The sequence below is a fragment of the Marmota flaviventris genome, chromosome 9, assembly GCF_047511675.1.
Source record: "Marmota flaviventris isolate mMarFla1 chromosome 9, mMarFla1.hap1, whole genome shotgun sequence".
Classification (NCBI taxonomy): Eukaryota; Metazoa; Chordata; class Mammalia; order Rodentia; family Sciuridae; genus Marmota; species Marmota flaviventris.
The window spans coordinates 127,878,590-127,904,032 of NC_092506.1; the positions used below are offsets into that span (position 1 = coordinate 127,878,590).

The 25,443-nt window shown below is 44.2% G+C and overlaps 1 pseudogene; it reads right to left on the reverse strand.

Moving 5' to 3' along the window:
• LOC139706929 (ruvB-like 1) overlaps positions 1-25,443 on the reverse strand; it is a 38,377-nt pseudogene that overhangs the window by 9,122 nt on the left and 3,812 nt on the right.

The window sequence follows — 25,443 nt, forward strand, 5'->3', positions numbered from 1 at the left end:
GGGGCTCAGGTGTTAAGTGCCCCTTGGTTCAATCCCTGGGACCAAAATAAATAAATAAATAAACAACACTAACAAATCAGGAAGGATTTATTACATGACCTTTATTTTATGTTAAAAGGCCAGAAAATAATGGATAATACATGAGGCCAAATCTGTAAGCGGTGGCTTGGTCTGCACAAGCTCCCCCTGACAGTGCCCTGTGGTCAATTATAAATTGATGCTCAGTAACATAACTTTGGTTGGCAGATGCTAAAGAGAACCTGGTGAAACAGACATGTCATCAAATACCAAGTTTTAGAAAGCATATGCTCTCAAGTGGGTCCAGGACTGGGAAATGCCATGGCCTCTGAGTGCCATTTCATCCTCCCTCATCTCTGAAATAAGAATGAGGTCAGACCCTAGGTGTGTAGGCCAAGCAGAGCCTCCTGAGATGCTGAGGGCCTCACTAAGTTGCTGAGGCTGGCCTCCAACATTAGATCCTCCTGCCTCAGCCTCCCAAGCTGCTGGAACAAGGCCAACTGAAGCTACTGCTTCAAAGATGGACCAGGGAAGGCTCCTCTTTTCAATGCCCATTTGGTTTCAGCTCTGAGCAGCCGACATGGGGGATGATCAGCGAATGCTGTCAGGAAAAATCCACTAGCCCATGGGACAGAGGTTGGTTCTAGTTCTGATCTTCTCCCTGTTTTCTAGGGTGGTCTTGAGCACACAATAGTGCTAATGCTGGACAGCCTCATCTGGCGAACTAAAATACTGTTTAGATTACAAGAAGCCAACAAGCTGCCCACAGGATGGTTTGATTGGGACCATGTAGTTTTATATGTGCCTTTAAACTTGGCTTTTGTGGGGGGGGGTTGAACGCAGGGGCCCTCAACCCCTGAGCCCCATCCCCAGCCCTATTGTGTATTTTATTTAGAGACAGGGTCTCCCTGAGTTTCTGAGGGCCTCGCTTCTGCTGAGGCTGGCCTCAAACTCGCTATCCTCCTGCCTCAGCAACCCAAGCCAGCCACTGGGATTAAAGGCATGTTCCACCGTGCATAGCTCTTGCCATTTTTTGAACCCTAGGAACTTTCCTGTTAAAATCCAACTATTTGGTTTCTGTTGAGAAACCAGGTCTGGACACAGTGGCCCTCTTTTAGTGAAAGGGCACCACATCCTTGGGCTTGAGCAAGTCACTTTGCTTACCTCGCTGCCCGAATGCTTAGGCACCTGAGTTGGCAAGCCCAAAGCATGTGTTCTAATAGCAAAGGGAAAATGAACACAGAGGGATGCGATTCCAACACCATGAGGCCCAGGGGAGGCCACAGGTGGCAGTGCTCATCTGTTTTATTTTGATGTTCCTGGGAATGGAACCCAGAGCCTTGTATGTGCCAGGCAGCTGTTCCACCACTGAGCCTCAGGCCCAGCTTTCCTTATTTAGAGACAGGGTCTCACTGAGCTGCTGAGACTGGCATCCACGTTGAGATCATCCTGCCTCAGCCTCCCATGTTGCTGGGTTTACAGTTGTGAGCCACTGTGCCTGACTCTTCCCTGTTCTTTCACAGCCCCCAACTCCCCATTCTCAGTTTCCAGTGTCAAAGACAGTGCCCACTAGCCACTGAACAGCATCCCTGCCTCCTTCCACCTAATACTGAAGGGGTGACCATTACCCTTCCATTCAAATAGAAACAATACTTGGTTAAGAATGGCTCCTTTTCTGTCCAGCTTTCTCCAATTAAAAGCTCATGGAAGGGGCTGGGCTGGGGCTGGGGCTCAGTGGTGGAGCACCCGCCTAGCATGTGCAGGGCCCTGGGTTTCTTCCTCCATGTGACATAATAATAAATAAATAAAACAAAGGTATTCTGTCCAACTACAACTAAAAAACTATATTATAAAAAAGAAACTCATGGAAGAAAGGCACATATACCTACCCTTTCCTATGGAGCTCTTTATATCTCACTGATCTTTCCATAGCCTGTCATCTTGAAAATCTAACTTGTATTTTTTTTAATATTTTAATATTATCAGGCCTCCCAGCTGATCAATCACTACCCACCAAGACAAATCCCAGACCTTTATGTTGTTTATTTTTTAACAGGGTTGCATTATTCATATTTATTTTTAAATTTTTTTTTTCTTCGAAACAAGTTTAATTTTGTTCCAGCCCTAAATTGGGGGAAGAACTTAAATCTTAAAAAATTCTCAAAAATCAAGCCATTATAAAGTTAAGCACCCCTCCCCTTAGCAATAAATATTGAACTGATATAGGTGACGGAACTAATATAACTGATTTAGGTGTAGATGGACACAACACAATGCTTTTATCTTTATGTGGTGCTGAGGATCAAACCCGGGTCCTGTCCATGCTCTGTGAGCCCTCTACCACTGAGCCACAATCCCAGCCTGCTAACTTGTATTTTATGGATTAAGAAACTGAGAGCTGGGTGTGGGGGTGCACTCCTGTCATCCCAGCAGCTTGGGAGGCTGAGGTGGGAGGATGGCTAGTTGGAGGCCAGGCTCAGCAACCTAGCAAGGCCCTGAGTAACTCAGCAAGACCCTGTCTCTAAAATAAATACAAAAATGGCTGGAGATGGGGCTCAGGGGTTAAGCACCTGAGTTTGATCCCTGGAAGCCCCCCAAAAAAAATAGGAGAGTCTTTTCTCTGTTTTTTGGGTACAGCCTTGCAGTGCAGGTTGTTTGGCAGCATCGCTGGCCACTAACACTGGAGTCCCCCCATCATGTTTTGAAAACCACAAGAGACGACTCTCCAGATAGTGGCAAAGATCTTCTGGAGGGCAAAACCAGCCCAGGTTGAAAATCACTTCAGAGCTAATCTCACCTAGCTGGACTTCCAGAAAGAGCACACAGAGAACAGGAACAGGCCACAGCTCAGGGGTTCAGAGCTGGCGACTGTCCACACCAACGACACCAAACAGTGAGTCTCAGAAAGCCCTGTGGACATTAAGAAAGGGAAATCAGGGGAGGACACCCTATCCAAAAGTACCTCCAAAACATCCAGAAAGGAAGGTTCCAACCCTGAAAATCAGACTTCTTAAGAGCAACACTGGAAGACAAAAAGTACCAAATAACACTGAGTAAAACAGCACTGAAGGAAACAGCTATCATGCTGGTGCTGTGGCGCAGGCCTGTCATCCCAGCAGCTCGGGAGGCTGAGGCAGGAGGATCAAGAGTTGGAGGCCAGCCTCAGCAAAAGCGAAGCCCTAAGCAACTAAGTGAGACCCTGTCTCTAAATAAAATGTAAAAAGGACTGAGGATGGGGCTCAGGAGTCGAGAGCTCCTGGGTTCAATTCTTGGGGTTCAATTCTTGGTAACGCCCCCACCAAAAATGGAAGACGACTTGGACAAGCTAATGTTCCTGTAAGTGCACACTGTATGGCATTCCAGCCTCAAAAAATTTCCCCCAGACACAGAACTTCTTCATCCACCATCAGACACCACAAAACACACCCTGGCAACTCCATATGTACAACTTCAAAATTAGAATTCAAGCTTTTTTTCACAGATGATTGTGTTTCTGCTTCTGAAAGGTCAAGTGGCCTGCCCCAGGCCTCCCAGCTGATCAATCAATACCCACCAAGATGTAGCCCAGACCTTTATGTTGTTTATTTTTGAACAGGGTCACATTAAGTCACTTAGAGCCTGGTGAAACTGCTGAGGCTGGCCTCCAACATGTGATCCTCCTGTCTTAGCCTCCAGAGTCACTGAGATGACAGGCAGGGGCCACCACCCCTTGTAAGAGCCCACTTCTTTACATACAAGAGTGCAGGCTCCTACTCTCCTGTGCCAAGAGGCCCTTCCAGAGAACAAGCCATGCCCAGACCAGGAGCTCTGGGAAGCCTGAGGATCTGGCCAATCCCCTTGCAGATCCCAACAAGCTCCACCATGTGTCCTCTTTTGTCCCCTGGAAAGCCCAAATTGGGGGGAATTATCAAACCCTCTGCCCAATTCCAGCATTTTTAATCAGTCAGCAGTTTGAAGCTCAGACTCAACTGAGCCATTTTGTGCCATCAGGAGACTTCCTGTTTCTCTGCCCAGAAAACACTAGAAGCCCCTTGAAGATCAAAATTGTGTTTCTGTTATTTGTCAATCATGCACGTAGCCAAAATAGTGGTGGGCAAATTTCGCATTCAAAAAAATACTGGCTGACTCATTTTCCCCCTCCAAAAATGTGCCACAGAAGATTTTTAAATATTTTTTTAATTGTGCATGGACATAATATCTTTGTTTCAATTTTTTAATATTTATTTTTTAGTTGTAGTTGGACACAATACTTTTATTTCACTTATTTATTTTTATATGGTGCTGAGGATCGAACCCAGGGTCCTGCACATGCGAGGCGAGCACTCTACCACTGAGCCACAGCCACAGCCCGTCACATTTTTTTACGAGGCCCTGGACCAACAGAAATGGATTTTCAGCTGGGCGCGGTGGTGCATGCCTATAATCCTACCACTCAGGAGGCTGAGGCAGGAGGATCACGAGTTGGAGGCCAGCCTCAGCAACATAGCAATACCCCCAGCAACTTTAGCAAGACCCTGGCTCTAAATAAAATACAAACATGGGAAGTGACTCAGTGTTGATTGCCCCCAAGTTCAATAACTGGTTAAAAAAAAAAAGAAGAGAAAAGAAAAGGAAAAGAGATACATTTCCCAAGCAAAGGAGACTTGAAAGAGTTCAAGGACCATCCCAGAGACCAGACCCCTCTTAGGACTTTCCCCTCCCTCTGACCAGGATGATTTTCATTCTAGAAGTATGAGTTGAGATCAGATTCCTTTCTTAAACACACATATGACCCACGTCGCTAAACAAAGACTAGTTAAGATGCATATTCCAACTGGCTTCAACGTGAGAATCATCCTCTTGGGCAGCAGAAATCAATGAGAACACAAGCACCTTTCCAGTTCCCAGGGGTCCGGCCCACAGCAAGGCTCTTCCTGCCATTTTCCTGCTTTCAATTAATTCTTCTATGATGTCACATGCCTGCAGCACAGAAGGGAGAAATGGTCACTATTACTGTGTTTCAGTGGGGAAAAAAATGCAGTCCCTGGTCCAAACAATTCACAGACTCGTCCAACCAACGCTGAGAGCCAGCACCCTCCAGGCACAGCTCTGGGTGCCCAGACAGTGGAGGTGAGAGAGGAAAGTCTGCTGGGCACAGTGGCCCACACCTGTGATCCCAGGGACTCGGGAGGCTGAGGCAGGAGGATCTCAGTTCAAAACCAGCCTCAGACAAAGTGAGGCCCTGAGCAACTCAGAGAGACCCTGTCTCTAAATAAAATACAAAATAGGTCTGGGGAGGGGCTCAGGGGTTTAGGGCTCCCCCCGCCCTCCAAAAAAGACATAGACAAGAAACCAGAGGCTTTTCTTTGGCCCTTTCTGTTACTAGGAGACTCCAAGGCCACAGTCACAAGCTCATATAAATTGCAGGTTTCTGTAGTTGCTCAGCCTCCAGGGAGACCATGGGCCATGACTCTAGGGTCCAGCAGCTTAGAGGTGGTGGAGTGCAAACCTCCAGCTGTCATTACTAAACTCGGTGGCCTATAGATAGGCCATTTTTTTCTGCAAATAATAATAATAATAATAATAATAATAATAATAATAATAATAAAAAATACCGTAACTGAAGGGACTTGGTACAGTTGCCACTTAACAAAAGTAGAACTTACTGGTAAAAGGATGGTTAGGGTTAGGGCACGATGGTGCAGGCCTGTCATCCCAGGGCACCTGGAGGCTGAGGCAGGAGGACTGTAATGTGGAGGCCAGCGTCAGCAGCTCAGCCAGATCCTGTCTCGGAATAAACACAAAAGGGGCCACAGTGTGGTTCTGTGGGCAGCGCCCCCGGGGTCAACGCCGGGCACCAAAGTGACACTGAGTCGGGGCGAATGCCGGGAAGGTCCCCACGCCCCCCAGCCCCGCCCGCCATCCCTCTCATGCATTCTCCTGGCCCAGGAGCCCCGAGGCCGCCTGCTTGACCAGGGCACTCTCGTTGAGGCCCAGCCCCTTCCCGTGGCTGTGCGAGGCGATGCGCGGCATCTTCGTGGTGCTCTCCACCTCCTCGATCTTCAAAGTGCCAGCCAGAGCCCAACCAGTGCAGGAGCCACTACCCTGCACCCGCCCAGGGGTTACCAAGGGCCATTACAAGGGCGGCTGGCAAGAGCCCGCCTCTGTCGGTGCCCCATTGGAGGATATTGGAACACCGCCACTCTCCATTGGCTCAGGCATGTGCTCATCGCAGCTGCCGGTAGAGCTCCGCCCACACACTTCCCGCTGTGTCTCTGGGTTGACTTCCCTGGCAACAGGTTCTTCCAGCTAGCTCTGAGGGTGTGATTGCAGGAGGGAGCCAAGAGTTTTGCTGCCTGGCTGAGGAGCTGAGCCCAGGGGGTGGGTGGCCCCGAGGAGCGTTATTCTGGGTGTTTATTTGGTACCAAGGATTAAAACCAGGGGCTCTAAATCACTGAGCCCCAGCTCCAGCCCATTTTGTATTTTATTTAGAGACAGGGTCTCATTAAGAATCTTAGAGACTTGCTAAGTTGCTGAGGCTGGCCTCCAACTAGCGATCTTCCTGCCTGAGCCTCCAAAGCTGCTGGTATTAGAGGTGTGCGCCACCATGCCTGGCACCTACTCAGAATCTTAATAAATGAGTGAGAATTTATCAGAAGCAAATGGCATTGCACCATTTTGCAGATGAATAAAATGCATCCAGAGAAATACAGAACTTCCAGGGATAAGTGAGTTCACAGGAGGGTGAAGACACGCCCGAGATCCAGCCCAGCTGTGGGGGCTCCTGACTCCCATGTGATTTCTTTGTCCTCTCTAGTCTGACTTTAAAATCTAATTATTTTATTCTAATCATTGACATCATTATTGAGTCAATGTTTGCCTCTATCCCTATACTGCTTTACATTATGAAGGTGGAGAACACATATTTACCATTTTAATTTTAATTTTGGAACGTGGTACACAGTCTACAAACAAGCTTCTAGATAAGACTTCTGATGAATTCAAAGAAGGTTCTAGAAGATATCCCCCTGCACACGCACACACACTGTTGAATCCATGCTCTTTAGTTTTATACTATGGATTGAACCCAGAGGCACTTCACCACTGAGCCCCATCCCCACTCTTTTTTATGTTTTATTTACAGTCAAGGTCTCACTGAGTTTCTTAGGGACTCACTAAGTTGCTGAGGCTGGCCTCCAGCTTGCAATCCTCCTGCCTCAGCCTCCCAAGTCACCGGGATGACAGGAATATGCCATTGTGCCTGGCTTCAATTATATTTTTATCCACTAATAGGTACTAAAATGCCAGATCAATGCAATGAAACACACACCAATAATCCTATGGAGAACTACCTTCCAGAACCGTGCACTGGACAAACCATCTATCCCGTCTCTCAGCTTCTCACTCCCATCAAGTTTCACCTTAAGTCCTTCCACCTCTCTTCTCTCCAGCCCAAGACTGAGGCCCTCAGTCACTTGGTTCCCAACTCTTTTGCTCCCTGCCTGCCTTGACCTCTGTCCCATCTTATCTTTGAACCCCCAAGCCTGGGATCAAGCCTGCCTTTCCTTCTGTACTGCTGCTCAGGAGGAGAAAGTCACCCAGGGTTCCCCAGGAGCCCTTGTGTCATCATAGCCTCCGACCTCAGCTGAACACTCACAGCTGTGCAAGTGATGATCTAATATTGTATTAGTTAGAATGTTAGTATAACTGCATTAATGGAGAGATTCAAAACAATGGTGGGTAAAGCAAAATAGAAGTTATTTTTCTCAGTTGGGCATATTGGCGCATGCTTGTAATCACAGGGCTCAGGAGGCTGAGGCAGGAGGATGTCCAGTTGGAGGCCAGCCTCAGTAACATAGTGAGACCTAGTCTCAAAATAAAACATTAAAAGGGCTGGAGATGGAAATCAGTAGTTAAGCACCCCTGGGTTCAAGCTCCAGTACAAAAAAAAAAAAAAAATTATGGCTATCTGCAAGGGATTTCCAAGAAAGAAAAGCAAAGCCCGGGACCCAATGGCTTGACTCAATTTTGAATTCTATGATATATTTAACGAATGAACACCAGCCAGGCAAGGTGGTGCACTCCTGTCATCCCAGCAGCTGGGGAGGCTGAGGCAAGAGGATTACAAATTAGAGGCCAGCCTCAGCAAAAGCAAGGGCCTAATCAACTCAGTGAGGCCCTGTCTCTCAGTAAAATATAAAAAAGTGCTGGGGATGGGGCTTCGTGGATAAGTGCCCCTGGGTTCAAATCCTGGTGCCAAAACAAACAATGAAACCAAATGCATCTCAAACTCTTATCAAATAAATAAATAAAGAGGAAGAAATGTTTTCTAATATGTTCCCATGAAGCCAGCGTCATCCTGGTAACAGCATCTGGTAAAGATTCTACAAGCAGAAAAAAAAAAAAAAACAAGGTCAATATCCCCATGAACATAGACACAAAATTTTTCACAAAAATCTGGTATTAGTAAACTAAATTCAGTGGCAGTTTTTCTCATTGATTGTGGTCCTAGGGAGGGAACCCAGGGATGCTCTACCATTGTGCTGTATCCCTCGCTCTCTTTGGTGTTTTTATTTTGAGTCACTGTCTTACTAAGGTGTGGAGGCTGGCCTCCAACTTGCTTGCCATCCTCCTGCCTCAGCCCTTGAGCCACCTGGATGACAGATGATCACCACTGTGTCCTGCTTGAATGAGATTCTGCCACTGCATCAGACTTCCTGCACCTCTGATTCAGTGTGACATTAGCAGATCTGTTCAGTTCTGGGGGTGACAGGGAGCTCAGCTGGAGGCCTGAAAGTCTGCTCTGAGGTTGGTGTACAACCCACTGAGGATCACACAGGGTTAATGGCAATTGCTGGCAAGGTAGGTCCCCTGTGAGAAAAGAGAAATTTCCATTTCACTCCTGAAAGCATCTTTAAAGCCCAAATTTCAATCAAAGGGGAAAGTATAATAACTTCCTCTGGGCAAATTTATAATGAATCCAGGATTAATTGCCCTTAATAAAGTTGAATTCAGGACTGGCTGTTTGTAAAGAAGTCTGAACCACCTCAGTTTCAAAATGGCATTGAAAACACAGAAATAAGCCAGCATCCTATGACCATGAAGAACAAATTCCAAAATCATACAGTTCTGCAGGCAGTTTTCCAGCAGTCATGTCCCCGGGGATGGTGCCCAGCTTGTGGGACTGAAGGGGACATGGGGAGTGTGCTGTGGAGGAAGATGCCTATATAGGCTAGTGCTCTGGGGGTGAATCCCACTCAAGTTGGGGTCATGGTACATTTACACATGTCCATGCATCCTCAGAGATGGGTATGGTGGCACATTCTCTCATCCCAAGAGCTTGGGAGGCTGAGGCAGGAGGTTCAAAAGCTGGAGGCCAGCCCCAGTAACTTAATGAGGCCCTGAGCAACTCAGCAAGACCCTGTCTCTAAATAAAATATAAAACATGGCTGGGAATGGGGCTTAGGGGTGAAGCATCCCTGGGTTAAGTCCCCAGTACACACACAAAAAGAAAAAAAAAAAACAGGAAAGAAGACCAGCAGCCCTCAGAATGTGGGTGGCCTCAGGAGGGCTGACCTGTGGGCTAGCCTTTATGCTCAGTCCCGAGGCTGGCTTTGAACTCAGGCATGTGGCTGGTGTGGAGGGACATGGGGCTGATGAGGGTCTTGGGCACATCTGGACCACAGATGGCTGTAGAGATATTCGCCTGCTCTCTCCAAATGACAAGAAGATAGAGAAATGTTGACAGAGGGCTCCAACTTCAAGTCAACCCTTCAACAAGCTGGGAACCATAAATGGTGAGCCTTAGTTTCTAAATCTGTGAACTACAGCCAAGGACAGGAGCCACACTGCCTACTGAGAGGTCTGTGGAGAGAATTACAGACTAGAAAATATGGAAATACTCATGAAGCTTTAAAAAACTGTTCAAAGTTGGTGACAGGTAGAGATTCAAAAATGTCTGTCAGGTATTTCTACAGATGATACTTGAGATGTGTGGGTGCTGTGAGTGAAAGAGGATAATATGTGTTTTACATCTGAGTCAGAGAAGCCTGTTCTGTTTTGCTGCCCACCATAATCTGTTGAGATAGGTGCAGAGTCTCACACTCATTACTCATGAAAATAAAACAAGGTTTCTGAGCATGGAAGGAACTTATCCAAATTCCCACAGCTCCTCTGTGATGGAAATGAGGGCACATTGCACTCTGCCATTTGGTACAAAATCCTCTCTAAAGAGTCAGATTGACAAAACTGGGTGGGGAGCAGACTGGGTGTGATGTCACATGCCAGGAGCCTTGGATTCAAGTGGATTATTGCCAGTTTCTGAGACTTGAGTGTCTCTTTTTCCCTTTCCTGTTTTCCTGAGGAGTATTTGTGTCTTCAGATCAACATTCTGTGCTCTCCTTTCTCTGATATTTGGCCACCCCTGTCCTTGAGCCAGGAATTTTCTCCAGGAAGAAGCCAGGTGGTTATATGATGCAAAAGATAAAATCTAGCTTTTGGGCCAAACAGATGTAGTTGGATTCCCAGCTTCACCTTTTCTTAATCTGGGACATTGCACAAGCCATGGTTTCTGAGCCTCAGTTTCCTCATATGAACTGACTCCTCTGTGTCTCTGAGATGCTTTCAAAATTTAATGAAACACAAATGAAAGAGCCCAGCCTGGGGCCCAGGACTGAGCCAATGCTCAAAGAGAGGGGGCACCTTTTTCATTCCCCCTCCACGGAAAAAGTTCCATGGGAATATAAGATCAGTGTGTCCCAGGGAGCAGGCAGGCAACACCTTACTAGCTATGGCCACCAGGGACCTGAGAAAAAAGCAAAGATTCAGTGAGACGAGTCCAGAGAAGGTGGTGTGGAAAAGTTCAGAAACATGTGGCTAATAATTCCCTGGGAGAAGAAGGAAAAGTTGCTTCTATAAAAAAATCTATGTCAAGAAAAAAAATCGAGGGAATCTTAGGGACAAACACTATTCTGTACAGAGTTGATAGGGCCTTGAAGATTATCTTATCCAGCTCCTTTGACCCATGTGGAAATTGAGGCACAAAAAAGGAGGTTACTATTGGGGTCACAGAAGGCATTCATGGAAGACTTCCAACTTCCTCTAGTGTTCTGAAAAACCAGCCTCTACCTCAGATCAAAGCCTGTCCAAGGAAGAGACATGACCTTTGTCCTTGGAAAGACCCACAGAGCACTCCTAAGCACATTCCCACCCTGCTGAGTTGTTTATCTACAAATAACAGGCGAGATCTGCTGTGACAGGTGTCCCTGACTCAGTCAGGCTAGGTGGGGATCCATAGCAGCCCCCTAGCAGCCACCAATCAGCATGAGACAGGGAAATACCTGGGATGCCAGTGGTTTATGGTGGTTGATAACAAGTTGGGAAACCATGTAGTTCAGCACATACACCCCTCTTGGCTTAAACCAATCAGATCAAATGAATACCCCTTTTGTACTGACCAATCACCCCTACCCAACTTGTTCCCTCCAGTGAATGTGCTAATCATGTTTTAGAGTTGTTATTTGATTTTCCTGCGGTGTGTGATGATTTGCTAAAAGAGGCTATGATGTATGTGAAGTCCCTGCCCTCTCCAAAAAATGTATAAAAATGCTGCAAACCCTGGGCTCAGGGCCTCTCAGCATCACCAGTTGCTGTGTGTGCACGAGGAGGACCGAGCTAGCTCACAATAAACACCTCTTTGCTGCTTACATCGATCTTGGGTCTCTGGTGGTCTTTGGGGGTCCTGAATTCAAGCATAACAGTTCATGAAACCTCCCATGCAGCCTGTTTGGGACTGAAAGAGGGCCTATCTGTGTCATGGAAAGGGAGATAGAACTGTAAGGGTCCCGCAAAACATCAGAGAAAGAGACCACTAAGTGACCACTCATGCAATTGGCAGAAGGGGGATTTATTGAACCAGCATGCTGGGTCTCCGTGCCCACTCAAGAAGGGAAAGCAGCCCAGAGCCCCGAGCAGGAGCTGAGCACTGCTTAGGTACACTTTTTGGGGAAGGGCGGAGGGCTTTGTATACATCAGAACAAATCATCATGAGGCACAGGAAAATTGAACAACAACTCCTAAACATGATTAGTTCATTCATTGGCGGGAACAGGTCAGGCTGGAGTGATAGGTCATTCCTAAGGAGGGGGTTACATTTAAACTGATTGGTCCAGGCCCTGCAATGCCTATGTGCGACCACACAGAGCCCTTATTAAACAATCCAAATAGTCAGGGGAAATATTTACTGGGCGGTTCTAAGCATTGTCTTAACAGCTACAGAAATTTCGGGTTTTGCAGGTAGCATAGAAACCTAACAATACCTCTTTACATTTTAACTCAGACCTTGCAGCTTAGAAACTTTTACAACACCTGGTCTTTTACCCTTTAACTTTTACGCTTTAACTTCAATTTCTTTTACCCTTACATTCCCCACTCCTTTTTCTGACTACTTTTAATCTTAAAAGTAATGCATCACAATTATTGAAGGGTTTCACATTTCATGAGTTGTTTTGTGTTCCCTGGAATCATTTTCAGCATGGCCTCCATTCTAGTTTCCACTCGGTATTAGACCCCGATTTATCTAACTACACTGACTACCTAACTTAAAATCTGGCTTTATTTCCCCCTCTAATTTGGGAACTCCTCACTGCTGTAAGGAAGGAGGGCGAAGAGAATCTTTCTGGCTTCTTCAGGCTGAAAAGGGACGGTGTGGGGCAAGCAGTTTGGAGTCCCCCTTTAAAAATATCGGGTCTATCGAGTGGTCCATGATAAAAGTCCAATTGAGAAGGATTAGGCTGGAGGGCCATTCGAGGGATAGGTGGTCTATAAGAGAAACAAGAATTTATTAATTTACTGGAACCATATTGATGCAGCAATAAATGTCACAGCACAGGAATATGCCAATGAGTATAATGGCCAAGACAGAGACTAACAATGTTTTTCACCAGGAAGTACCAAGAACCAGAAGCTAAGATATTGTTTCCACAACAAAGTTGCTGAGGACATGGCTTCTATCTAAGCATGTAAATCTTTAAGGATATTTGTCACCTTGCCAGAAATGTCAGGGATGTAAACACAACAACTAACATTTAGGTTTACAGATGTCCTTTTTACTAGTATGACCTATGTCTAATAGAGAAACCTTTAATTTTGCTACTTAGGGCTGGATAACCATACTAGCAAACACCAAGCCTACCTGTGTAGGTTAGTAATATCTGTGGGCCTTAAACTAAAAACTACTCTGGCGGTTCCTTTTAATAGTTATCAGGCATTTCTGTCTGAGAATTTCTTTTGTAGCCTCCAGTTTACTTATTTTTGGAAGTTACATTTAACTATTATTATCATTTAAAATGTCCAGGAACAGCTGTGCTTTGGCTTTAACTATCTTTGCTAAGTGTTTAAGATGAAGCAAGTCAAACTGACTTTTGTTCTTATCTATTGTCAACAGTCAGCTGAGTTTCCCTGGGAGTCCTCAGGGAACTTCATAGCAGATTCTCAGTTCTGCTAGTGCCATTTACCTTAGGATGGGTCCAGGCCTTGCTTGACCATGTGGCTTCCCTCAGAAGCATCAGGGATGTTTCCCCTTTTCTGATGACCCTCCTCTTCAAAGCAAATGCACCGATTGGCTTTCTGTCCTCCACTGGTCTCATTAATCTCCCTGCTCAGGAGGTTATGTGGCCTAGAGTTGCAGAGCCCTTTGGAGAAGTCCCCTATTCCCTGATTCAGACTGACTCAGAGGGCAAGAGCCAAATTTTTAATTTTAAAACTTAATCTTAAACATCCAGCAAATAAGTTAACAGCCTTCTATTAAGAGCACTGGGCTTTAATGTCTATCTCTCTATCCTGTAGGTGGTAACTCCTTATCTTATGTTGACCCAGGTTGTGTTCTTAGAGAAGTACCTCTTTAAAACATTAACAGGCAATCCTTAAACCATCTATAAGCAAACTACAAAACAAAACTAACTAGGGTAAAAACATATTTAGCTTACATAATAGCTACCTTGAATTCTGGCAGGGTTATACATCATAATTCCCTATTTGAGATCCTAGTAATCTTGGCAAAAACCTACTTTTGGACACAACTTTATCTGTACTGAAATCTGGATTATTTCTTTCATAGCCACTTTCAAATGTAGTGAGATGGGACAGAGCCTTATCTCAAGTAAGTCAGGGCTATAAATCTCAAGTACTATAGTTCTGAAGCTGATCATTTTACAAAGTTTACATAAATTGTTGTTCAAGTTTACATGAACATTAGCTAACACAACATAATATCACATTTAAAACATGAATTAAAGGCTGAAAGCTTTTAACCTGTTGTAGAAAAGTAGCAATGTACTTTTGTGTTTTGCAATAAAACCTTCACACAGATTAGGCTCTCACTAACTTAAGAATACATTTAAATTGTATCTCAGTGTAACATGGAACTGTACATATCTTATTGATAACAAGTCCAGTTGTAGAACACAAATGATATGAATAAATTCTCCAACATGTTTTTTTTTTTTCTTTTAAGCCTAAAATTACCATACAACTTTAGAACACCAGCTCAATATAATGTACTTTTGAAGCTTCTACCTTACAGACTAGTATACCTGGAAGATATGAACACATTAACAGCACCATAATTAACCTTGCAAAAAGCTGTGTGCTTATATAGAACTAAGGGGGAGATGGTAGGGCTTAGATAAGTGGCAGGCAACCTGTTTATTAGTAAGTTCTTCCAGATAGGCGCCAAGTTGGCATTACCAGCACCTGAAGAAAATCAGAGCGAATAAAAACAGAATGAAGATAAAGATTAAAGCAAAGGTCAATTTTTGGCAGAAGTTCCATGCTGGGGGACTGACAGAAAAGAGACCAAGGGCCATGAGGAAGCTCAGAAGGACATAAAGACTCATGAATCCAGGATGGCAGATTATGAGATTCTCTGAACTTGTTGTCTCCCACTGTCTGATGTCCGTTGCATTCCATCGTGCTTGGTAGTGAGCTTCAGCACCGAGTGAACTGTTCTCTTGAAGATGCTAGGGGTTCATCGGTCATCAGAGGCCTGTAGTGCCTAAGCAGAAGCTGGTTGAAAGTCTAATTAGAAACTTTCTGCAATTGGTTTTGGAAGAACATTATGCAGAGTAAGAGAGCACAAGAAAAGTACTGAAAAATAACAGTTGTTGTTTAACCATAGTTGTATAATTTTTAATTTCTTTAAGATTACTTGCTCAAAAACTTACACATATAACCAACTTACACAGATCTTCTTTATCACTTACTTAAACCCTCTTAATTACTTAATCACATAGACTCTCTTATCCGGAAACACATTTTCCCTCTATTAAATCCATATCTAAAACTTTCTAGTTTTTCTTTTCCATCTGTTAACCTCCTTCTGTTCACACTTTAAAACAATATCTGTAAATTTCTGAATTTAAGCAGATTATTTTATAGACATCATCATTTTATTAGGGTCTTTTTGAACACCTAGAAAAACTTATAAGCTTAATTTTAAAGACATCTTTACTTTTATCTGTTTACCCAATTTAAATTGAACCATTTGAATCACATGAATCAAAGATATTTGGATCCATTTTTATTTTTTTTTATGAGCGCTCCTCATCTGTCAATTGTCATATCACTGCAGGATATATGGACATACACACATACAGACATACTGACATACAACACATAACACAAGTGTAATACCCTAGTAGCTTTTTCAGGTGAAATCTCCATTGCAATGTTTCAAAACTCCACAGTTGATCACAAAAACATTAACCTAGGTCTGTAGGACCAAAATCATGAGCTCAAAAAAAAAAAAAAATACAGTATCTAAGAAAAAGCAAGAGTCCTAAAAAAAGATGACTGGCCAGTAATTAATAAATACCATATAATTTACTTTTTGGTTGGGGTCTAGTTTGAGTTCAGGTAAAAAGACACTTTAACTCTTTTTTTTACCCTTGGGCCTGAAGTCTGTCTCCTGCTGAGTGCCCCAAGCTTCTTCTATTTGCATATCAGCTTAAGTCCTGGCTGAGGTCTGGAAGGAACTGGGAAAACTGGAATTCTGAGCAGAAACCTCATGCCTAAGGCATTTTAGCTATAAATCATAATTTTCAGGTTTAAGATGCAATTCTCAAAATTTTATATCTTTATATCTCTTTACATTAGAAACACTTGCCCACACAAAACTGAAAATAGGATCTTTTTCTGATAATATAAAGGCCACCATCAGAGGAAATTTCCTCAGGATCATTAAGCTGCTTCCTTTGTTCTGAAGGTCCTAAAGTAGTATTAAGTTTTATCATGTATATCCAAAATCAAGCCTTAAAAATTTCCAAGACTGTTGCTAATTAATGTCATTTCAATAAGCCAGACCAACGTTTTAATTTAGCACCCTTTTTTTTCCCTGAATCTTACACACTGAGGGGAATAGATATCATATCATAATTTATTATCTTTGCCCAAGTTAATACACTGGAATACCTAGTGAAATTTTCTCAGGCTACCCAGTTCAAAATTGAAACTTTCTAATTTTTTTTACCCTAAGTATTTAAGTTTTCTAGCATGAACTATCTGAAATCAAACTAAACAATTGCTTAAACCCAACTTTTAACTGCAAGGTAGTGCAATGCTTTAGAAACCCATTCAGATACCAGATTGTTACAATAAAAAAGTTATCTTTTAGATACACATTTAGCCAAGATCATCCCCAAGAAACAATCTATAACATCTACACATTACTGAATTTATTGTCTCATTAGTTAAGCAAACAGAGGTGGGGTAATCCCTAAAGTGCAGGTAAGGAAGGAGGAGACTCCCCAAAGCAAAATGGCTTTGGCAGCTGCTGGGAGCCCCTTAGTTCCACCTTTTACTTATAGGATTAGTTCCTCTGGCTTGGTCTGACCCCAGGCACTAGGCATTTCTCATATCTCCTAACTTTTCAGTAGTCAGCTTCCCAAAAAGTTCATCTTCTGCTTGCAGTTGTTTCAAGTTTGAGAAAAGTTTAAGCGAGATATCAAAGTTTTTAGACCCCAGGCATTTCCCTCTGCAGTGGGCGTGCTCAAGCCAACTACGGGAAGAAAAGAAAACACTGCTTCCCTAATCTCGCTCAACAAAGGGGGGTAAAGTTTATCAAAGTTCTTTAAAACACAGCTAAGAGAGGTGTAAAAGGTGAGAACAGAAAAGCTGGCGGTTCTATTGACTTTTGGTCCCTCACAGGAGAAGCATTAGGTTAAAATTTAGCTAAAGTTACTTCCACACATCTAAGGCCGTTTGGAATTTGGGACTCTGCATTGGTCCAAAGTAAAACAATGCCATCACACTTAACAGAGACACAGACAAAATGACACACAAAGATCATCATGCAGCTCCCATTCGTTCACAACCCCAAGATCTACAATCTTGTGACTCAAGGAGAATGGAGGGAAAAGGGGGAGGAGCAGAAGGATTGAGTGATAGGATCTTGGGGGAAGGGGTCGGAGTGGAGGCAGGGACCAAGAAAGGCTTCAGGGGCAGAGGCGTGGAATGGCTTTGTCCCATACTGGGAGTTACTCAGGCAGAGACAGGGACAATACAAATGTGACACAGAGACAAGGACAAACAGTAAACGGTTAACACAAGTTTAGAGGCAAAGATTAAAGACAGACTGTGAATCCAATCTGAGAGAAAGAATTGCCGGCGAAACCAAACGGGTTGGCAGCAGAGTACAAACGAGGGCACTCTTGTCCCTCTACCAACTGGGGGCACTTTCGCCTCCCCCCCCGAATCCTCTAAGGCGTCCCTTAAGAGGAGAGGCCTGTGGATTAGGACACGTCTGTCACCACTGCCAGGGAGAATTTACACTCTCTGCTGACGGCCACGCTGCCAACCCAACCCAACCAATCTAAGCCAAAAACCAAACCTGAACCAAAAAGCTCTGAGAACTTACGCTCTCCACCGAGCCAGAAACCAAAAAGCTCTAAGCGATCGCAAAGGAAAAACAAGAAGGAGAACAAGGAGGAGGAGAAAAGGAGGAAGAAGAAGAGGAAGAGGAGCCTTACTTACCCCGTAAAGGAGTCCATTGGAGGTCTCCTTGTCCGGCGATGCGCTTTTCCCGGCCAACGCACCAAATGTAAGGGTCCCGCGAAACGTCGGAGAAAGAGACCACCAAGTGACCACTCATGCAATTGGCAGAAGGGGGATTTATTGAACCAGCATGCTGGGGCTCTGTGCCCACTCAAGAAGGGAAAGCAACCCAGAGCCCCGAGCAGGGGCTGAGCACTGCTTAAGTACACTTTTTGGGGAGGGCGGAGGGCTTTGTATACATCAGAACAAATCATCATGAGGCACGGGAAAATTGAACAACAACTCCTAAACATGATTAGTTCATTCATTGGCGGGAACAGGTCAGGCTGGAGTGATAGGTCATTCCTAAGGAGGGGGTTACATTTAAACTGATTGGTCCAGGCCCTGCAATGCCTATGCGTGACCACACAGAGCCCTTATTAAACAATCCAAATAGTCAGGGGAAATATTTACTGGGCGGTTCTAAGCATTGTCTTAACAGCTACAGAAATTTCGGGTTTTGCAGGTAGCATAGAAACCTAACAATACCTCCTTTACATTTTAACTCAGACCTTGCAGCTTAGAAACTTTTACAACACCTGGTCTTTTACCCTTTAACTTTTATGCTTTAACTTCAATTTCTTTTACCCTTACAGAACCTGTTCCTATCTTTTGGTGGTCAGAAGAGAAACAGGAAAGAAGGTGGGTCCATTGGCAGCATCCAAAGCCTGTACCCCAACATTTCTGTCCAAGGCCTGGTGGCCTTGCAATGACTCTGATCTGCCAGTTGAAGCTGGCTGGACAGCCCTACCTGTCTAGAATTCTTCCTGGCCCATCCTGCCATGAAATAAGAAATTCTGCACTCAAAGAGGGGGCTGGGGCAGGCAGGATGTCCTTGGAGGTCCTTAACAGCTCTGGAAGTCTTCACACAGGGTCTCTGGAAAAATGAGAGGTGATGTTCCTGCAGAAGAACCATTAGAAACTTCTGTGTGATGGTGACACATACCATTTCTTCTTCCATAATCATCCGTGCTATAGCCCTGGCTCAGGTCAGACAGCCTGCCATACATGCACTTTATTTTTAAATACCTCTTGCTTTATCTATATCTATATCTGTATCTATGTATCAATCTCTCTCTATATCTATCTACCTACCTATCTACCTATCTATCTATATATCTATATATCCATACATCTATATATCTATACATCATATCTATCTATATCTATATATCTGTATATCTATATATCATCTATCTATCCCTGTGAATTCCTGAACTCCCAGTCAGAAGAAAGCACTCAATTCTGTCTTTGAGTATGCTGATGGTGATGTGATTTCTCAGACAGAACCCTCTGAGCTCTGCAGCAGAAACAAGCCCCCTCCTGATGTAATTTAAAATAATAGCCTCCCAATTTTCTCATCTCTTTGCTGGATACACCTTATCCAAGGACAGGATAAGCCAATGTTTGGTTAAATAGTTCAGAGGTTAATTCTCAACAGATGTGAGAACTTTTTTCTTACATTCCTCCACTCTTAGAGGGAATCTGGTCAGCTCTTCTTGCTGGATTCACAAGGCTACCTTTGGCCCACATGTTCCCCACTCTTCAGGCCTTCACACCTACATTCAATCACTGAAAGATAACAGAACAAAGGACAGGAACCCTGACAGAAATACAGGAAAGCTAAAAGAAAACCTTAGCTATAAAAAGGAGAAGAAGACCCTTCCACGGATACCACCTCTTGGGTCTCCTTCTTCCTCTGAGACGTCTTTTCTGCTATCCTTTAATAAACTTCTACTTTCCACTCTGACCTTGCCTCAGCGTGCTTCTCTGGTGTTATACTTCAACATTGGGGAAGCAAGGACTCGTCACTGGTAAACAACAACAACACTGGTGTCCGAAGAAGTGAGGATTTCTGTCCTTTTTTGTATTCTAGGCTTCCTTTGTACTCATGCCTTTTCTTCTTAGTTTTCTCTTTCCTGAATCCTTGACTAGGCCCAGAAATAGGCCAAGAAGTTCTTGGTGGGGTGGCCCAAAGGTGGAACATAGGTGGGCTGAAGGAGGAAGAGCAATACAGAGAGCGAAAGACAAATGAACCACCTTAAAGCTTCCTGTAAAGAGGGGCAATTCTTGGGACAGATTACCTTGGTTACAGGTGGAGGGGTGAGGTTCTTGACAGGGGTCAAAGAAGCACTCTGAGAGAATTAAAATTCTTCCCTTATTGGACAGTCTCCAAATGGTTGGAATCACTCAAAATTGGTCTTCTTGATTTTGCCTGACTCAAGTTATCTATCTGTACTGACTGCCTGTCTAATTCTGGCTTCATGAACACATTTCCTTTTCAATTTTCAGTATTTTTCCCTATAATTTAACACTGCAAAAAAAAAAAAAAAAAGGAACCATTAAATCATCAAGGAAAACAATTAATGGAATGCACTTGGGCCCCTTCCCTTCAGTCTCTGGACACTCCCTCAGCATTCCTGCTTTTTTTCTGCCAGGGTCACAGAAAGCACCTGGGGTAACTGTGTTAAGATGATGAGAGTCACAGCCTCAAGAAAGAGTGCTTTGTAAAGTGATCCCAAATAAATAGTGAAGGAGAGAGCAGAGTTCAAAACTAGGATCTCCTAAGCCCTCAGGCACAGAATAGGCTCAGTATTCATTTCTATTTTTTTTTTTTTCTTTTTTTTTTTTAATCTTCATACAGATTTCCAGATTTGTATTAATTTGCAGATCCACTGAAAGACCCAAGCAACCTCATTCTACTTGGGACCTCATTTTGCTCTGAAACTTAACTTTTGACCTACTATAGTCCTAAAGTCAGGAAAATACCACAGAAAAGCTCTGTCGAAACAGTTCTAAAAAAGCCGCAGATGGTGATCACTGAAGATAGGCCAAGATATTGTAATATCTGAAATTCCAGATGCTCCCACCTAGGTGTGGTGGCCAATATCTAAACTAGAAGCCCTGTAGCTGGGCTCCTGCCCCCCTTGCCACACCCTCATGGTTTAAACCAATCATTTTACTTGCATCAAACCCTTGAACTAAGAATCCTTTCCATATTCTTAATCTGCTATAATCGTGTTTTAGAGTTGTTGTTGGATTTCCCGCCGTGTGTGGTGATTTGCTAAGAGATGCTATGATGCAGGTGGGGTGCCTGCCTTCCCCAAAGAGTGTATAAACTGCTGCAGGCCCTGGGCTGGGGCCTCTCAGCGCCCCCAGTTGCTGTGCATGGAGGACCGAGCTAGCTCGCAATAAACGCCTCTTTGCTGCTCACCTTGATCTGGGTCTCTAGGGGTCTTTTGGGGGCCGCAAATTAAACATGACAGCACCTAGGTTTTAATCCTTCCAGGTCACGATAGTTGGTGGAGAGGATTCCAGGAAGGGAATATGGATAAAAGGTCCTGATCCTGGGCTAGGGCTCAGTGACCCAGACCAGTCCGCTATCCCTGGGGCGGAGTGCAGAGAGGAGGGAAGACTCGCTAGGACTGGCAGTGGTGGGGCCAACACGTGAGCTGCAGGCAGCAGCAGTGTTCGGTGGGGGCTGAGGAGGTTAAGGGGGGGGGGGTATTTGAGGAGGTTGAGAGCGGCAGAGACCAAGGCCGCAAGGGGAGTGGGTCGGGTGGGTGGCCCGCATCTTCGGAGGCAGCCCAACACGCCCAGAGGCTAGAGCAGCACTGCCCAGCGCTGCCCAGTCCCTGCCATTTGGGGACCCAGCACAGGGCAAGGCGCCAGGTGCCGTGGGCCAGTCCCCCTGGCCATTCAATCCTTGCACTCGGGTGCAACCCTGGGGCCTGCCTCAGTTTCCCAGGGTGGCGGGGTTGGCACTGCTGGCCATGGCACTACCACTTTGCTGTGTACCAGGCATTTAACTTGTGTGTTTCCATGCTCAGGGTGCACAGAGAGGTGCAGCGCCCTGCCCAAAGTCACACTGCTGGGATGTGGTGGGATGAGCTTCCAATACCCATGCAGGCCTGCGCCCTTCCTGGCCTCTGGTCCTTCTCCCAGCGGTGCTCACAACTGGTTCCCTCAGGTCCTGGTGGGGCTGCTGAGGGTGTTCTGGGTCTTGCTCTGAAATTGGATGCAGCAGAGTGTGTGAGTTCCTTGGGACAGGCTTTTTCCATGCCTTTGTCCAATTACTGGAAGGTCTTCCTGTTAGGTGCCCACTGAATCTGGCTGCAACCAAATAAAACTGTTTCCCCATCTTCAGTGCTATCTTAGGTGCCTTGCCTTGTCCATCACTACAAAAGTATACTTCTATACACTTAAACATTGTTTATGTTTTCATGAAACGGTAAACAGATGAGATTAATTGTGTACTTCAAATAACAAAATATCACTTATTAAAATGGAATAATTTGCCTAAGTTCAGAAATTTACAAGGATTGTTTTAAAGTGTGAATAAAGAAGGAGTTAACAGATGGGAAAGAGAAATTAGAAGGTTCTAAGTATGGATTTAGTAGAAGGAAAATTTGTTTTGGGATAAGAGAGTGTATGTGATTAAGTAAATAAGAGGGTTTAAACAAGTGATAAAGAAGGTCTGTTTATGTTGGCTATATAGGATTCAGTAAGTGATAAAGAAGGTCTGTGTAAGTTGATTATATATGTAAGGTTTTTGAGCAAGTAATCTTGAAGGAATTAAGCATTATACAACTGTGGTTAAACCACAACTGCTATTTTGCAATACTGTAGTATGTTATTTCTTTAAGAGCTAAACTTGATTAACATAAAATCAACTATAGTAATTGTGGTAGTATTACTATTTTTTTGTATATTAAAAAAAAAAAAAACATTATATCAAGCTGGTGTTCTCCAAACTAAAGTTGTATGGTAATATTAGACTTATAAGAATAACATATTGGAGATTTATTTATATCATTTAATTTTCTATAACTGGACCTGTTATCAATAATATAAATATGAAGTCCTATACACTGGGTAGAATTAAAATGTAACATCATATTTTGTTAGCTAGTATTCATGTAACATCAAACAACAATATATGTAAACTTTATAAAATGATATTTAAGAAACAAAGATCAACTTCAATACTAGAACACTTTACCTAAGATTTATAAAGAGCCTTGCCTTCCCTGAGATAATGTTCTGCCTACCATCTTACTATATATCAGAATGACTCCAAAGTAGGGTTACTTGATCTTTAAGATCAAGAATTAAAGTTAAATTAAAAAGGCCAAGAAAACCAATATTTGACTCTTGCCCTCTGAGTCAGTCTGAATCTAGGGAACAGGGAACTTCTCTAAAGAGCTTTGCAACTCTGGACCACATAATCTCCTGATCAGGGAGATTAATGAGACCACTGGAGAATGAAAACCCAACCAGTGAACTTGCTGTGAATAGGAGGGTCATTTGAGACAGGAGATGCCCCTGATTCTTCCAAGGAAAGCCACATGGTCAAGCAAGATCTGGACCCATAATTGTGCAGAGAGTACTAGCAGAACTAAGAGGCTGCTTTCAAGTTCTCCCACAAGTGATCCCTATGGGAACTCAGCTGACTCTTAATGATAGAAACAAAGTCAATTTTGACCAGCTTCATCTTAAACACCTACCAAAAACAGTTAAGCTAAAACACAGTCATTCATGGGAGTAATGAAGGACAGGAACAGCTAGAAAAGAGGAGACAGCAACTAGGCCAATAGAACTCCAGGGGTGGTGTTCAGTCAAGTGTGGCCTTGGCTCCTCCCCCTCACAGGACCCCTATTAGTCCTCTTTATGTTTCTCCTAATATGACTCTGTATGTTAAATTGCCTACAGAAGTTCCTGCAAGATCAGATACACAAATTCACCAACCAGCCAGGCAATCAACTACTTCTTTAAGACTACCAGCCCCTGATGCCCAAGACAGAGACCTACGACTCATGACCAACTCTTCTAGTGAAAAACCAGCCTATACCTCAGAGCAAAGCCTGTCCAAGTAAGGGACATGACCATTGTCCTTGGAAAGACCCACAGAGCACTCCTAAGCACATTCCCAACCTGCTAAGTGGTTTATCTACAAATAACAGGAGAGATCTGCTGCACCAGGTGTCCCTGACTCAGTCAGGCTAGGTGGAAACCCATAGTAACCCCCTAGCAGCCACCAATCAGCATGAGACAGGGAAATACCTGGGATGCCAGATGACCCTCCAAGTAATTACATGTTGGGAAACCATGTAATTCAGCATGAAAACCCCTCTTGGCTTAAACCAATCAGTTCAAATGAATATTTGTAACCTATCACTTCTACCCAACTTGTTCCCGCCAGTGAATGTGCTAATCATGTTTTAAAGTTGTTATTTGATTTTCCTGCAGTGTCTGATGATTTGCTAAGAGATGCTATGATGTATGTGGGGGTCTCTGCCTTCTCCAAAGAATGTATAAAACTGCTGCAAATCCTGGGCTCGGGGCCTCTCAGCATCACCAGTTGCTGTGTGTGTGCAGAGGACCGAGCTAGCTCATAATAAATGCCTCTTTTCTGCTTACATTGATCTTGGGTCTCTGGTGGTCTTTTGGGGGTCCCGAATTCGAGCATAACACTAGCTCTAGAGACTCTTTCCCACCTAACACACTTCATAACCTCTTTTCCAGATATTACAACCTCTCTTTCACTTCCTAGAAATGAGATCTGCTCTCTGGCAGGCCCACTCTACTTGGTCTGTCTGCTCTACAGCATCCCCACCATGAAGCATCAAACCTAAACTCCCCACACATCAGATGAGGAGCCACCAGTCAGATGAACACTGGCAGGTCAACTTCACTCACATGCCTAGGCACAAAGAGCTTCACTACCTACTTACTTTGGTTGATACATTCTCGGGTTGGATAGAAGATTTCCCTACATCCAGGGAAACTGCTGACACTGTCACCTCAATCCTCATCAAGCAGACCATTCCCATGTGAAGACTTCCCACCTCCTCCCAGTCAGACAAAGGTCCAGCCCCCACTTCTCAGGAAACAAGCAGACCAGTGCCTTCCTGCAACATTCATCACCTCAGTCCCAGCACAACCACAAACTGAATTGGACCCTCTTCAACTCAGTCTTACTTCAGGAACTACATTCTCAGTTGTTGCAACCTTGCTGGATGGGACCCCATACAGTCATATTTACTACCCCAATGGTGACCAAGCTTTTAGACATTCTCCCTGGTACCATGTCTCCCACCTGAAAAAGGCACCTGTTCCAAATATCCAGTCCTGGACTTCCACCACGCCCACTAAACTCAAAATTTCTCACCAATCCTGTTCTTCTTTTACTAATCATTAAATTTCTTTCAAGTTTCTATCCCAACCACAGATGGTGCTTTAACATCCAAGCGACATGGCACAAGGATTACACCACCCACTCTCAGTTTATGGGTCAATTGCCCTTCCACTGGCTGAAATTGGGCTGTAACCCTTAACATTACTGGATTCAACAAAGCT